Source organism: Apis laboriosa, unplaced genomic scaffold (genome assembly GCF_014066325.1).
Source record: "Apis laboriosa isolate Shangri-la unplaced genomic scaffold, ASM1406632v1 scaffold45_cov149, whole genome shotgun sequence".
NCBI classification, from domain to species: Eukaryota; Metazoa; Arthropoda; class Insecta; order Hymenoptera; family Apidae; genus Apis; species Apis laboriosa.
Window position 1 is genome coordinate 775,535 of NW_025223361.1, and position 14,403 is coordinate 789,937.

A 14,403-nucleotide genomic window follows, 5' to 3' on the forward strand; every position below is an offset into this window, starting at 1 on the left:
GACGTGGATTCCATCCGTGGCCCGAGATATCGGGCGAATAATTCTCCTCCGTGTAGAAAATGCGGCCGTTGTTCGAAGAAAAGGCGTCGTCGAAGAACTGCCAGCTGGTACACTGCTCTTTCTATTATGTATTTATTTGAGAGATTGTACGAAAGATACGATTTTTATGGCGGTGAAAGGCCAATGAAATTGAAATTGGCGAAAGCTAATCGATTGGAAATTATTAGATTGAAGAGAGAAATTAATTTCCGTCTTCTAAATGTTATGTTTAAAGCGTTAGTTCTTGATCTTTTTGGGTTTTAAATATTTTAATCAAAATACGACTCGACTTTTACACTGTTGCTGAAATATATAGGTATATGATATAAAAACTTTTAAAATTGGTTAGATTTAAAAATAGGAATAGATTCAATATAAGAAAGTAGATAGAAATATAAATATTATTATTGATTTATATTTGATATAATCTAGATATTCTTTAGAATTTCTCTATAAAAATAATGCAAGTATTGCAATATATAAGGGATAAAATATTTTACAATATGAGAAATTGTAGATCATTGAAATTTTCTATAATTGCAAAAATAATATTGTAATTTTTTGTAAAATATTTTTCATGAAAACTTTGTTTAAGACTGATCAACTCTTTGATTTTCCATTGTAATAATTTCACCTGGATTTTCAATCAAGCTCAAAATTAAGCATTTGGAAACCATTAGAAAATCAATCTTTTTATATATTGTGATATTTATAGCAAATAATTCCATTATATTATAATATATCTTATTGTTTTAAAAAAATTGAGAGGAGAAGGAGCTGGAAGTTATAGTAATAGATATCAATTTTCATCTAATATTTAATTATTTTTAACAAAAATTTCTATCATTTATACGTATATATTATTATTTGTAATATTAATTGTTATTCAATAAATAATTCATAACTTTCCTCGTCAAGTCATTGAGCTAAGCGAGTTAGTGTAATTAAGCAAGTGTCATTTCCAGGTCATGTATATTGAAAATGGTACACGTTATAAGAGAAAACGAGGTAATATCCACTTTTAAAGAAAAATCAACAAAACGTATATTTTTCAATAAATATTCTTTATTTCCCTTTTGAAATCATGTTAAGTGTCCATTTCTCTTCGTACACATTCCTTGCTTATGAGGAAAACGTAATAGAAAGTAACAGAAAATAATAATAATTTTTAACGTTACGTATATGTTCTTAATTATTATATTTCATAATAATTCTTAGTGGAAAGTGCAAGTCTTTTTATTATAGTTTTATATAATCTTCTTCTAATCTCTCTCTTTTTTTTTAATGGAAATATCTCGCAATTACCATACATCGAGAGTATAAATTAGATTAGATTAAATTTAAAATGTTTTTTCGAGAAATATCTCCAATTATAAGAAGTTTCATCAAAATCATGTACAAATTCAACATTTTTCTTTATTAATTCTACAAAATTATGACTCGTATAAATTAACATACATCGAAAATCAAAAAAGTTAGGTTAGGTTAGATAAAAAAAAATTTATAGAAATTAAGAAATATCTTCAATATGAGAAATTTCATAAAAATTGACAATATACAAATTAAACATTTTCCCTCGTTAATTGTAAATTACAATTATCATACATCGAGAATTATAAGTTAGGTTAGGTTAGATTAAAAATGTTTTTTCGAGAAATCTCCAATATAAGAAATTTCATCAAAATTGACACGTATAAATTCAACATTTTCCTTCGTTAATTCCACAAAATCGGAAAAATTATCGTTGTTGTGGAAAGTTGAAGGTTTCACTCGAGTTGAAGTTAACTCGATTTAAATAGCATTATCTTAAAACGGCGTTGACCGAAAGCAAAGCCGCGTACCTACGCATAAAAGTAAGTATCGCGTAAAGTTTATCTCCACGACGCGAAAGCGTTTCCTCGCTGTTCCATATACGTTTAGCTGGAAGATTTGGCCGGACTCTATGCACAAGGCAATTTCTTTCACGCCATATTTTCAACTTTATTGAACGTAAAAGAATTCTAGTTGGGAACACGTTTACGTTGCCCAACTCGCTTTGCATCTCGTCCCGACGGAAAAATAGTTAAAATTGCTCGTTGCTTAATCACTTGACGCTTACCTTTTTGCGTTATACCAATTCTCGACTGTAATACTGTGATTTCGTCATACGAAACTGATCTAAATACCGAAGGTGTGCGAGAATTCGAAAATGTCGAGTGAAGAGAATTCTTCTTGAAAGTATTCTCAGGAAACCTGAATACCAAGAAATTCGTTGGAATTTCGAGAATCCGAATGAGCTAAGTTTGAAAGATTTTTGGAATTAATTTCGAGTTTCAAAATTAATTGAATACGATCATAATTATGAATTTTTCATTTTTCGAGTTTTTTGAATCTTATGTTGTAAAATCATAAGATTATCAAGTTTTATATTATATAGATTGCAAAAATATTTATATTCATTATATTTTATATAAAATTGTGGATATTAATAAAAAACAAGAAATTAATTCGATATTTTTCGTTCCACACAATGATGATCCAATAAGTGTGTAAATAAAGTAGAATGCGTGAAGAAAAGTAATGTATTAGAAATTGAGTATTTACGCGATGAAAATTTGTAAAATTTAATTGGAAAATTTCTTAAAAATTCGAAACCATAAATTCGTCCAATCGTATTAGGACTATCATCTTCAATTTCACGTTCCCGCGCATTAATGTCAAACAAACCATCGTTCTTCTTCGTGTAATTCCCCCAAACGTGTTTCGAAAATCAACGTGTTTCACGGAAGATTTTCTTCAAAGACGAATTGCGTCACGGCGGATAAGAAAATTGGTTGATTTTCCGATTCGATGCGCCGCGAAAAACCGAGAAGAAACGCGAAAGAAAGAACTTTCGAGCGCGAAATTGTCCTCGTCTTTTGAACACCGGCGGTCGTCGCACCACGTTGCCGCAGATAATTTGTTCTTTACGATCCACTTTGCTTCTGGCTTGCGTATCGTGTATACAGTTTCACCTCGCAAATAATCAATTTTATTACCAGAAGCCTTGTACGCGAAATCATACGACCTGAGGTAGCACATTATCTTGCATAAGTATTTGGACAGTCGATCTGATTAAAGGTTTATTATCTTTATTGTACGGGGATGGTAGTATATTCTTGAGACAGCTTTTAAACAGCGAAATGTAAAAAAAAAATTGATGTATAAAAATGTCGGTCGCGAGGCTTATTTATTAAGTTATAAACTATTTGAATTTGCGTTGGATAATGGCGTGACAGAGATAAAATGAAATTATATTTTTATATACCAATTTTTATGATTGGTCTTTGAAAATCGAAAGATATTCCACGAATATACTATATTATATTGCAGTTTATCTCTAGTTTTTATTATCCTGGATTTTTTTTTTTTTATTATTGGAGATTTGCATAATTATGTTATATCCAAAATAATATAATGATTCTTTTACTTTCGTGTTGATTTTATTTTAGGTATAAGTTAAATTAACGATTGGAAAATTTTAATAGATAAATTTTATTTTAAATTAATAGATTAATTTTAATAGATAAATCATCCATTTTATTTCATGATTATACCTTAATCCGAGAAATATATATACTTCGTAACAAATGAGCGACAATGATTAAATATCGCGTATAGAGATATTTATATTTATTATATGTGGAACAGTGATAGTATTCACACTATTCAATGCCGCCTGATGACAATAAAGTCTCCGCGGAGTATTTTACGCATTTTTAATGACGGCAAAAGCCGTCCAGATACACGGCGTTGCACGTGTACGACTCGATAGAGAAAAATAAGTGAATACAAAGAAAAGAGGTTCGTGTGAAATTCACTGACCCTGTTCCCTGGTCGAATATTTCAGCAATGGTGGAAATTTCTCTCCTGAAATCGAAGACGCGCAAACAATAACGTAACCGCGGGAATAAAGTTTTTTCTTGTTTTGCGTAATAGGTAAACACGTGAGAGAATCCATCAAATTCAACATATGTACAAACGTGTATATATATTCGAGTTATCAAAGAAAAATTAGTATTCCGCTATGATTTAATTTGTGTATTTATGTACATGTACACGTTCATTCAACAAGCTTGATTTACAAGAGTTGATAACAATGATAAAGCGTGACACTTTAAGTACAATCTAAAATTATAGCTGTGCTTATTGAAAGTTCTGTAAAAATTTGATATGGATAGAAAGTATTTAAAACGTTAATAAGAATATTTAATTGATAGATATATGAAAATATAAGAGGATTTTTGAAATGATTTTTTTTTTTTTGTTAAATGATATAACTCTATCTTAAAATAATTTTGAATGGATTTTAAAATTATCGTTTTTCTTATATTAATTGGGAGAAAATCGACTAAAGATTAGATTATTAATCCCAATTTCAAAAATTAGATTTAATCTATTTTTAATTTATTTATTATATTTCATGATATTATATATAATTTGTATAAAAAGAAATAAACAAAACTTGGATACTATCATCATCTTAGGCAAATTTTATTTGAAATTGAAATAAGAAATAGGTTAATAATAGCTTTGAATTTTGAATTATTGTTTTCATTACTTGAAAACGCAGATAATGATTTATTTGAAATGATAATAATACCAAATGCTTCGTTATTTCTTCACTTTAGATTTGATAAAAGAAAACGGAAATTGTGACACATTATATCTTACAAATAAAAGATACAAGTAATACATTGTGATGATATTTTTTCCCTATTACAGCCGCGAATATTTATTAAAAATAATCATCTCAAATACTATCACTTCATCGAATATCCTTCGTTCCAACATTTCGAACGTGTATAAATCAAAATATTAAAGCAACTTTTCAGAGAACTACACATTCAAATTACTAAAAAATTTCTTCTTCATTACATGTCATCTTTTATAAACCATCGCCACTGTACTCATACAAAACAGATCGTATATATATATATTCCACGTTTTAGAACGAATAAATGCACCGATAAATTTCGAGAAGAAGGCTCTCGCTACGCTTGTTCGCCATTAATCCGATCCTCCATTTATTAATTAATTAATTAACCGTTTAATAAAGCGGGACATTGATAAAAGGGAATATCATCGCTTGATTCTTAATGGTGTGGCAACTGGTTCTGCGAGAAATGGCGGATCAACATCACCGTTACTCATGCTTCTTTTATTAAATAGCGATCCGTGAAAGGTAATGACCGACCGCTCCACCGTGTAAAACCATTACGCGTGCACCATCTGATAATGCGAATAATCACGATCGTGTGTACACTCGGTCGCACTGGTCTTTTTTTTTTTTTTTTTCTTCGTCTCTTTGTGCATCGCGACATCGACCGTGCTCATCGATCTTCCACGTGAAATCCTCTTTACGGTGTGATCGTTGGCAAATTAGATGAGACGTGATATATATATATATTTTTTTTTTTTTTGAAAAATTTATTACGATAGTAGATTGATAGAATTGAAGAAAGTTTGAAATTGAAATATTTTCTGTAATTAAGATGTTATTTGAATTTTCAGCTGTCTGTTCGTTTGATGATTAAATTTAATAAATTTTTATGAATTAGCAAATAAAATTTTCTGTCTGGATGAAATGTAAAATAAAAATTATGTTTTACTTTTTATATTTGAAAATAGAAAATTTTAGTTTGATTCTGATATATTGTTGTGGTATGATAATGGTAAGAAGTATTGTTTTATTATATATGTTTCAATGAAATATTCATTTTGAAATAGTGTTTGTAGTGTTTGTGAGTTGATATTGGCAATCTAAGTTATTTAAATTGGCCAAAGATATTTGTCACATTATGAACTTTTGAAGGATCTACAAAAAGTTTTTTTCAATATCTCTAGAATATTGTCTAGTTTTCATTTATATCTAAATGTTGCACTTTCTGTGAGAGCAATAAAATATGTGTCCAAAAGATTGAATTATAAATATTATTTCAAAGAAAAGTTTAACTTATAATATCTTGTATTAATTAAAAAAGTGAAAATATTTAAATATAATTATCTATTTCAAAAATCTAGCCTTATAAAAAGATGTTGCAAGAAAGAAAAATAATCATATCAAGAAAATTTCTCTATTTTTTTTTCATACCTTATGTTAAATGCAATAAATTGTTGAAATTCTTGCAATTCTCAAAATATAATATAATATAACTATTCATATTAATTTGAATATTAATAATATTAACTTGATATTCATCATACTCTATTCTGTAAAGAAAGATAATAATAGAAAATTTAATTTTCTTTATCTCATGATTATTTTTTCCTGTTGCAGCATCTCTTTAAAGTGCCGTTCTTGCAGTTCTTGACATGTATATGTACATGTTGTGTATATTCTATTTCCTCTAGTTACATCTATTCTTTTTCCTTATCTATTGTGAACAGGCATTGAGGCTCGCGAAAGTGGAGATGGATCATTAAAAAACAATGCAGTTTTCATTAAAATTTAATCAAGCACCACTGTATATAAGCGGTAACTACTTAAGTCTCTTTCACACAATGATTTGTAAATCGCAATTCTATGATGCAGGATGTAATAAAATTTAATGTCATGGCTTTTCCAAATTAATTATATATTTTCGAAATTAATGGAGAATGTGATAACAAAAATTACGTGTAATTATAAAAGCATTTAGATAAAGATTTCTTCGTCTAAAATTTAAAATCGCTATTTCCTCGTACATATTTTCGATCGATCTTTTACTGACGATTTTCTTTGAATCAAAATGGCCGACGAAATATACGTAGAAATAAATGATAGCATGCACACTAGTTGCACGATGGTGTGACAGAGACAAAAACTTCAGATTGCTTATAATATAAGTAAACTTTTATGTTTCTTTTATTCTCCAGAATCCATCTTTCTCCCAAAGCTATTCCATGAATATATATACATTAATGACAATTCGTACTGAATTCGTATGCAAATAGAAAACTGAACATTTCTCAAAACTCTTTTACATTTCTTGGAAGAAAATTTATGACACGATCGTAAGATAGAAAATTTTTACACGTACGTTCACGTCATCGGCAATGAATATATTGAACGAGGATAATATCATATTAAATTAGATACTGCGTCGAATATCTCGTGATCCAGATATACGTATCACACGTGGATCGTGAATTGTTATGCAAAAGAACGAGTATCGCATACCCGAGTTCCGCGTGAAGGAAGATTTACGTACATATTGCGCGTCTCGACGGTTATCTAAATCACAACAAGCGTAATATTTAAAAATTATATTGATAAAACCGCTTATCAAACACACTACCGAATCTTCGCTATACAAACAGCATGTATTTTAAACGTCGTCGAAACAAGTAAACGTTCCATGCAATGGAAGAGCAAAACAAGAAAGAGAGTATTAAAACGATAATTTGAAGAACAATTATAGCGACAAATTCTTGGAAGCTTTACAATGATAACGGATCGTCACCGTGATAGCAGAATCACGTTGCATAATCGAGCGGGGAGGGAAAAAGCAAACAAGCTATTGTTTTTCTGTAAAGAATCGTGTTGCGTTTAAAAACGATGCCACACGATCGTAACCGTGCACCTTTATTCGCTGAATCAGCGAATCTCGAATTCGCAATATCAGTATTATCGCCGATTTGTTGATACTCGTCAGCGATACTTGTCTGTAATATAAACCGTTCTTGGTCAAAAATAGGTCGACAATTTGGAAATTTTGTTTACACGGTCCCCTTTGTATTAGATCGAATCATTATAACATTGTTTGAGTTTTAAATTTCATAATTAAATAATGTGAAACGATATATATACGTTTTAAATTTCAAAAGCTTTAAAAAAATGTTAGTTATTATTTTTTTTTTTAAAGATTATTGTAAAAGTTAGAAATATGCTTTAAAAGGAAAAATTAAAAGTTCAAAAATTACGATGTATATGTATATTTTATTTTAAATTAAGAAATATGATTGAAAATATAGACTATTAAACAGATGTCATAATGAAAATCATAAAACTTCACTTTTCTTAGATATTTCAAAATGCTAGATGAGATATTTTAATCTTTTTGGAATCAAATTCTTTTCAAGAAAAATAAAAAAAGTATTCGGTAGTTATATTAAGGTTTATATCTTCTTGAAAAGAAAAAATTCAAAATAATGTCCTTTGCAATATATTTTCATTAAAATCAATATTGGATTTCTTTTTCTAAATAATTTCCAAAAATTCTTTTTTATTGATTATTATATTAATAATAAAAATATATATTTATGTCTTCGTAAAGAAGATGTAACATAGAATAAAAAAATATGTTTCGCCAAAAAGAAATACGTTTAATAACTAAATAAAGTATCATATTCTATATTCGCAACATTGAATATAAAAAGATTAATTTAGAGTTAATTAATTATTTTCAATTATATGATAAATTTGATTCATTTTTCGACACAAATGCTCCTATGCAACGTCTAACGATCGTCTCACGTGGTCGTCGACCCTAGACTGCCATCACCTTCCGCAACGATTGCGAAATCATTCCATTCCGAAGAAAATTGACCAGTAATTCTGCTTGGCTTGATTGTAATACAGTTGCAGCAGCTATTAATGAAAAAAAATATAAGAATCAATCGTAATTCGTGGCGGTAAACGGTCGAAACGATGCAAGATTTTTTTCTACCTCGGTTGGCAGCAAGAAGAAAAAAGATCAATTTGAATTTCTAATTTTAGTTCGTTATGGAAAAATCAGTGGTTAATTGCATCTACGAACCGTTAATACCTTATCGAAAAGAGCTTCACATATGCCGTTTCATTTGCCGCCAGATAAAGATCTGAAATAAAAAGTAAATATATTTATATATGTAGAAGTATTTTTTCAACTATCTTAAATGATTAATTGTAATAATTTATTTTTGTAGCAATTTAAGTACTATTTAACATAATTATTTGATTTTTCTTTATTAAATAAAAGTTTACAAGTATAAAATATTATTTCAAACAATTATTTCTAAAATATTTTAAAGAATTATTATTTTAATTAATAAATTTACTTACCATATTTTAAATAAATGTTTTTTATTAATATATCATTGTAATTGTGAAATAAATTTTCAATTCTTTTTAATTGGCACTTGATTAATTCTGGAACAAAAAATTATTTTAAATATCAAAGTTTTTTAATCGCTATTCTTTGAAAAATTATTTAAATTAATTAGAGATGATTTAAAACGAAAATTAATTTGATTCAAAAAATAAAAAAAATATCTTTACAATATAAGTAATATCTACTAAAGATTTCTTATTATAAAACAAGAAACAACGGAAATATTTCTAACGTTGTCCAGTTGAACACTCTCTCTGTACGATAATAAATTCAACCTGTGTTGCCTCATAAATACGCCATTGCTTTGTAAGCTCTTTTCAAGGAATGTATCCTATGTGCATCGTCATTGAATAGGTCGCCCGGCGCGTATGTAAATGAAGAAATAATGTAAACACTGGTGGACGCGAGCAATTTGCTTCAAACATATATGTATGTATGTATATATGTATTAGTGTATGCGATTGTTTATACACCAACGGTATCCAATGCAATCCGTCGAATCGACAGAGAATACCGGTGTAATCTTCGAAAAATTCACGTTAATCGTTCTCATCGCGGATAAGATATATCATGAAGAATGAGACTTATAACGATGCATCGACTTCCTCGTTCTTCGAAACCTTATTGTTAATGCTTATCGATCGTTGCATCTATATGAACAAAACTTAAGAGTCATCTTTAATTCTTATAGACCTATCTGTGAAAATCTGAATATATAATAATCTAAATAATAATCTAAACCGAATATTAAAATTCTTTTGGATATATCCAAAATATTTAAGATTGAATTAAAAATAAATTTGAACAATATTTAAATAATTGAACATTGAAAAAAATGAATGAATTATAATTAATACCATTGATTGATTTAAAAAATATATTATAATCGTAATAAATTTTTGATATATGATTATAAATTACATATATTTATATTTTAATGATATAAATATATAATAGATATAAAGAAAAAAGAAAATCAATTTTCAATTTTCTAAACTTTAGAATAGCTAGGTTAGGTTAAATATAATTATACTTACAATTGTGAAATTCAATTGATCCAATTAAAAATGATGATAATGTTGATTTTGTTGAATGATAAATATTTGTTTTGAAAAATATTTTTACAGATTTTTTATAATAATATGCTAGGGCAAAGGATTGAAAACTATTCCGTATAAAAATATTTCAATTGTTAGTACTTTCTCTTAAGTTATTTTCTAATCTCTTCTTCAATCTTCGAATCATTCTGATTTATGTATAATGCTATTGAACAATAAGTTTAAATCACATTGATAATGCAAATAAAATCAAAAAACTATTCACTCACTTGACTGCTTTTTGAATCTGCAATGTATATCTTATGGGCCGTTTAATTTTGTTAGTATAGCATATCTATACATAACGGATACTTAACTTTTTTTACAAAAATCAATACAACACATCATACAACACAATACAATCGTATAATAAATACTAATCTATGTATATACAAGCTCAATAAAACTGATATTTTCCTTTACTTAAAATCTTTCGTTTTGCTTTGCTAACGAGTTACTAACAAAAATTCTTTGACCAATCACAGAGCTTATAGGCATTAAGCCACAGTAGCATTGAATACCTGCCATAATTGGACAAATCTATGTGCTCTGTGATTGGTCAGTATTTTTTCTTACTAGTTAATAATTTTTGTTAATAAAAGTTTTTACAAAAGAAAATGTCGTTTAAAATTATTTTAGGAATTAGATTAGAAATCCAATTAAACAAAGTTTCCATATTTTTATGACAATGGATAACAATCGTATATGTACATATCATAAATCACCATCTACACTATCTTATTGAATTTTTATATTGATTATCGAGTTAGATATATATTGATATTCATCATATGAATATGATGAGTGTACTTATATCGTCATGTGAAAAAGGCTTTATGTATGGAATAAGTTTATGCATTTTTATTTGATGTGATGAAATACGCGGGTGTTCATAAAGGCAACAATAAATTCCTCCATACTTTTACGTCGTTTATCGTACGATCTGGCTGACTCTCCAAAGCACAGAAAAAGCTTCAACGTTACGAGTTTGTCTGCATTTTCACCCTCGGCTCTTCTCAACGGTTCATCGTGTACCAAGGTTCGCGTTAAATTTTATGTCTCCCTCGTGTACGGAAATTATCTTCGAACGATCGACCATCTTGAGTTAAACGATACATTCGTGAAACCAGTGAAAATAATTTATTGCGTGGCATTGCATCTTCAAATTATTTTCTCGAAATATTTATACAGTTTTTAGCCATTTTGAAATTTGAATTAATATCGCATTGCATTTTATCATAAATGAAAAATTTTTCCTTGATTGTTTAATTATATATCAGGTATGTATCAAAACAATGTATATTTTTGAAAAATAATCGAAAATTGTTTATAGAATTATGAACAAATTATTTAGCAAGTAATGTTGAAAAAAAAATAGATTTTAATTTTGCATTTTTAACAAAATGTAGTGATTTTGATATTCTAATTTATACAAGACTGAAATATATATTTTGAATTGCGATATTTTAAATCGTGTTTTGTTCCACCATATATGTTGCGTATTTTACATAGATAATGTTATTATTTATATTTAATAACATTTCTAATAGCATTTAATAGTTAAAATATATTTAATTCTTCATATTTTCTTCATGATATTTAATTAATTGTATTTAATATCTAATATTTTTGATATTATCCTTCTGATTTCTATAATTTTTTTGTAAGAAAATTTTAAATTTAACCTATAATATCAAATTTAATAAATTTCAAAGATTATAACAAATCAACATTCAATGTATAATCTATTATTACAAGAATATCAATTACTTATTTATTAAATTATAAATAATTAAGTGAAAAGTTTTTACTTCTATTTCCATTTCATTTAATGCAAACTTCACTCATTTGCAACTCAATAAATCTCAATCTACATGTTTATACATCAACTTTTGCATTTGTTTTGATTTCTAAGATTCAATTCTCCAAAGTATAGCATTGTATTAATATCTTGTACATGCAACCGCATTTCAAACGCGTTACAAGACTCGGTATGCATGTGGGACGTAAAATGTAACGTGTAATACATACAAGTCTGGCTTCCTCTTTCTATTGTCCGCCGCGATAAACGGTTTCCTTTCTCGTCTACGATAAGAACCGCATTGTTTCACTATATTCTAGTCGAAAGTAACGACCTGTCCGCGACATTGTCGACTGATTATTTTTTTTCTTTCCTCAAAAAAATTATTATAATTGATATTGTAAATTTCTTCGAAGAGTTCATAGTCCTCGGTCCTCGTTCGAGAGAAACGACTTTCTCGAAACGAGACGAACGATTTTTTATTGATCGTAAAGATGCAAAGCAGAACGAAACGACGTCGTTATCAAGATTCCTATTTAAAAAGGACCGGGAAAAAAGCTGGTTAATGTTCATGGAATTTATCGAATTGATTCTCGGGATAATCTCTAATGATAGGATCAAATTATGTGCTTATAAATCGAAATCAAATCTGAAAGAAATCAATCCAATCAAATCCAAATCAAATTTATTTCGAAGAATCAAATATTTATTATTAAAAAGTAATGTTTATTAGTTTATTTAGTAGTATGATTCCACTTAAAAGTATCGCTCCTTTTTTTCATGATATTCGTAAAGAATTCATATCTTGTCTTGTTCGAATCTTGCTATATTCTTTCCCATCACTATCTATTCAAATTGATGAGTGTTTAAAATTACGCATATTTTACCGATATTATTATAGTAGAAAATTTGATTTTTTCACGATCATTTAGTAACTTTAGAGCATCTTAATGATTCATACGTGAATTTTTGCTCGTAAACGTTTCCAAACAAGTACGTACCAAGTTTTAAACGGATATTCGCCAGCATCGAAGGCGAGGTTGATTTTATGGTTGAGAAAGCACGCGCACGACACAAAAGGTTTACTCTCTTTTGAGGGTAGTTCAGTTCACCGTTTTCTTGCTGAAAATCAATATACAGGCGACCAATGAGCGCGAGCCTTGATGGTTTCCATGCATCTCTGTTCGATTTGACACTCGTTGCACGCGAAACACGCTCGTTCTCGCGAGCCAAGCCTCATAGGGACGTAGTTACTTTCCATCTTGATATTTGCTTTTGGCAAACATATAGTCACTCACGCTCCGTTTATCGACAGAATGCCATTTTCGCGCCAAGAAGAAAGCATTTTCTCCATGTTGTTCACTCCGAATTTGTTGTATTTACTGTGTATTTCCTACTTTCCCTTGTATTGGAAGAACACGATGAGAATGCACTTAATGTGATAAGCCTCATTCAGATTAGTCGAGTTACTTGTACTCAAGCAGTTTGAATTGAAGTAATTGAAAGCCTTGGTTAATTTAGTGGAATGTTATTTGAATTCAAGTACTGTAATAAAAAGCGTTCATTGTTATACATGCTAATTCTTGGAAATAGTCAGCTTTCAAAGAAGTGGGCTTTCAAGTATGCTGAACGAGATAAATTGTGATAAAATTAAATCAAATCTGACTGATCCTTTTGATTCATATTTTTTCCAATTGAATTTATAGAAATTAATTGTCAGATGATTGTGGATGCTAAAGTAATAAAGGTGCATGATTTAATTTGAAAAAATAAATAGAAGAAGGAGTGTTTTATATTTTTAAAAAATAAAAAATAATTCTTTAGTAATCTTTTTATTATTTTTAAATAAAAATCACGTACATTCATCCATATATTGCCACATAATTTGCATATTGCATCGTGTTATTAAAAATTGTATGAAGAGAATATCAAATGTTTGAAATATTAGAAGTTTAAGTTTTGTACCTCATACTTTTTACTTATTTCTATTACTTGACACTTTTGCGAAATCGTTTAACAACTCTTAATTGTTCTTCCTATATGGCCTTCAAAAATTTTTAATTTATATTTGAAAATATGAAAAATTAATTTACCTCTATGTTCCTTTTATACAAATATATCTCAATATTCTAATTTTTTTTCAATTAACGAAATATTTATTTCTCTTTTATTAAATTATTTAGATTTATTACTATTTAATAATATCCATATTCGATCTATCAACATATTTCTCTGTTTAAATAATTAATTAAAAATAAAACATATTACAGAAACTAAATGTCTTTGTTATAAAAATATTTATGCATTTATGAAAAAATTAAGTTATTAAAATTAAAATAGCATTCCTACAGTGCCATTTTCGCGCCAAAAAAAG

General features: G+C 28.1%; 1 protein-coding gene and 1 long non-coding RNA gene across 2 annotated transcripts in view; one reads left to right on the top strand and one right to left on the bottom strand.

Annotated features, from left to right (window-relative positions):
* The window catches only part of LOC122716398, a 45,906-nt gene that overhangs the window by 25,364 nt on the left and 6,139 nt on the right, over positions 1-14,403 (top strand). The window lies entirely within an intron of this gene.
* On the bottom strand, positions 8,387-9,129 carry LOC122716438. The gene is made up of 3 exons (XR_006347024.1): positions 9,083-9,129; positions 8,709-8,859; positions 8,387-8,629 (listed from the first exon to the last, which is right to left on the bottom strand). It is a non-coding gene; the product is annotated as an uncharacterized LOC122716438 (long non-coding RNA).